Source organism: Chrysochloris asiatica, unplaced genomic scaffold (assembly GCF_000296735.1).
Source record: "Chrysochloris asiatica unplaced genomic scaffold, ChrAsi1.0 scaffold00049, whole genome shotgun sequence".
Lineage (NCBI taxonomy): Eukaryota > Metazoa > Chordata > Mammalia > Afrosoricida > Chrysochloridae > Chrysochloris > Chrysochloris asiatica.
The window spans coordinates 15,050,118-15,053,349 of NW_006408567.1; the positions used below are offsets into that span (position 1 = coordinate 15,050,118).

The window sequence follows — 3,232 nt, forward strand, 5'->3', positions numbered from 1 at the left end:
GTGGAGTCGGTTCTGACTCATAGCGACCCTGCACAGGGTTTCCGAGGCTGTAAATCTTTACGGGAGCAGAACGCCTCATCTTTCTCCCGCAGAACCGCTGGTAGTTTCGAACTGCTGACCTTACAGTTCACAGCCCGATTCGTAACCACTATGCTACCAGAGCTCCTTATATAGATGTATAAGGACATATATATGCAAATATATATAACGGAGTTCTGGTAACGTAGTGGTTACGAATCAGGCTGCGAACCTCAAGGTTGGCAGTTCAAAACTACCAGCCATTCCATGGGAGAAAAATGAAGCTTTCTGCTCCCATAAAGATTTACAGAGTCAGAACCAACTCCACAGTACTGAACAACAGCAACATACATATATAAAAACTGTGACATATAAACACACACACACATATATATGTATATATGAGGGTGAGTCCAAAAGTAATGCATCCAGACAGTAGAATTTATTTTAATCAACTTTCAGAAAAGACAAACACATTATTTTTTTACATAATCTCCTGCTTTTCAATATACTTTATCCATCTGTCAACAAGCTTACATATTCCCTTATTTAAAAATGTTTTAGGCTGAGCTGTGAGCCACGAATTCATTGCTGTATTCTTCATCATAGGTGAAACTTCATCCTTAAGGACTGCTTTCAGGGGACCAAACAGATGAAAGTCCTATGGCGAAAGATCAGGTGAATGCTTTAACAACTCAAAATGAAGGTTTTGCAGAGTGTAAACAGTGTAGGCAAAGGTGTGTGCATGTGCATTGTCAAGCAAGATCACAATGCTCTTGGATAGCACTCCTCTGCTTTTAATGAGAAGTTTAGGCTTCAGATCTTCAGTGAGCATTTCACTGTTAACAAGCACTTTTTTTTTTAATGTTATATTGTGAATTATATGATAGCTTACATGAGAGAACTTTAGTTTTACATTCATTCTATTGTACTTTTGATTGTTGAACTTTTTCCTGATACATTTCCAATACTAGCCCTTGAAGATCCCAGAAAACTGTAAGCATCGATTTTCCAGCTGATGGTTGACTTTTTAACTTTTTCTTGGTCGGCGATTGAGGATATTTCCATTCCATACTCGGCCATTTACTCTCAGGTTCCTAGTGATGACTCCATGTCTCATCACCAGTAACAATTTTTCTTTTTAAAGAAACTTTTACTTTCTTTCAACCATCAGTCCAAATTTTTTTTTGCAGATATCCAAACGCTTCTGTTTATACTTTTTGGTGAGTTGCTTCAGTACCCATCTCTCACAAACCTTTAAAACCCACCTCTGTTGTGGACTATTTCATAGGCAGAGCCATGACTGATTTGCAAATGATCGGCCACATAATCCAATCTCACTCACCTATTTGACAGAATCATTTCACATGCACACTCAATGTTGTCATCAGCCATGGATGTGGATTTGTTGATGCTGTTATGTGTTGTCAAGTCATTTCTGGCTGATAGCAGCCTTGTATTGTGTTTCTTAGAAGTAGCTGGTGGATTTGAACTTCCAACCTTGTGGTTCACAGTCCAGTGCTGATTCTACAGCACCATTTTTTTTATATATAGTTTAATGCATTTTAATAGCAAACTTACAGGAACAGCACAGAAGACAGACAACATTAAAAATGTGTACTTGCATGTAGGACAACTCAGAGAATTATAGTGAATGGATGGAATGTACCATATGATGAAAATGCTACAAACACCATTTAGTTGCCTTCAATAAGAAATTTACTTGTTTTAAAAAAAATCCAAGTGCTGGCACTGTCCAGAAAATTTTAACAGGTTTATTTATAATTGTTATAAAGTTGAACTGCTAAAACTTGCTCACTGAAACATTTTGACTTACATTAATGATTTATGTCCCCTCATTTATATAAAAAACTCACACAAATGAAAACAAAAAAAAACTGCCAATACCTGAATTCTGTCCCCTATTTTTCCATTCTTACAATCATATACTTGGGTACCTTTTGACCCCACGGGGGGGTGGGGGTAATCTAACATTCAGAACTACCAATAACAGGAAGAAGAGTTTGTTTGTTTTTAAGAATGAAATGGGGCAGTGGTGATGGGAGTCTCCTTCGCCGCGGTGCAGGCGGCAGTGGCACAGCGCACACCACACCTGGAGCCTTAGCAGCAGCAGCAACAATAGCAGCGGCCTCCGCAGAAGCAACAAAGACACTCCCGCCAACACAGCCCCTGCGCTGGTGCAGCCACGCTTGCTCCCTCAGCGCTTCCCCTTTCGCTGGCTGATCAGCTGATCGAAGAGTAGATTACTGAATTCAAGGACGCTTTCTCCCTGTTCGATAAATATGGTGATGGTACCATCACAACAAAGGAACTTGAGACTATCATGAGGTCACGGGGTCAGAACCCAACAGAAGCAGAGTTACAGGATATGATCAATGAGTAGACGCCGACGGTAATGGCACCATTGACCTCCCTGAGTTTTTTACTATGATGGCTAGAAAGATGAAAGACACAGACAGTGAAGAAGAGATCCGCAAGGCATTGCGTCTTTGACAAGGGTGTCTTTGACCAGGATTGGCGTCTTTGACAAGGATGGCAACGGTTATGTCAGCACAGCCGAACTACGCCACGTCATGACAAACTTAGGAGAAAAATTAACAGCTGAAGAAGTAGACAAAATGATCAGAGAAGCAGACATTGATGGTGATGGGTAAGTCAACTAGGAAGAATTCGTACAGACGATGGCTGCAAAATGAAGACCTACTTTCAACTCCTTTTCCCTCTGGAAGAATCAAATTGAATCTTTTACTTACCTCTTCCAAAAAAAAGTTCATTTATTCATTCTGTTTCTGTATAGCAAAACTGAATGTCAAAAGTACCTTCTGTCTCTCATACACACACACACATACAATCTGCATGTATTGGTTGGTGGTCCTGTCCCCTAAAGATCAAGCTACACATCAGTTTTATAATAGAGATTCTTGTCCAACTGTAACACTAAGGCAGCACTTACTGGGCTCCTTCACGTTCCATTTGTTGATAACGAACACACTGTGTGGGCTGGCTGGTCTCCATGCATGCAACCAGACAACTGGGCACACGAAAAACACAAATGAAAAAATTCAAAACCTGCCCAAATGGGTTCTAGTAGAATTAGTCAGCATAAACTGTCAACACTGGTATACCGAAAACAAACACATTTGAAATTGGTTTACATCAGGACAATGTGCAGAGAAATGGGTGAAGGCTAACC

General features: G+C 40.2%; 1 pseudogene; it reads left to right on the forward strand.

Annotated features, from left to right (window-relative positions):
• The window catches only part of LOC102837322, a 125,993-nt pseudogene extending 123,300 nt beyond the window's left edge, over window positions 1-2,693 (forward strand).
• The last annotated feature ends 539 nt before the right edge of the window (window positions 2,694-3,232 follow it).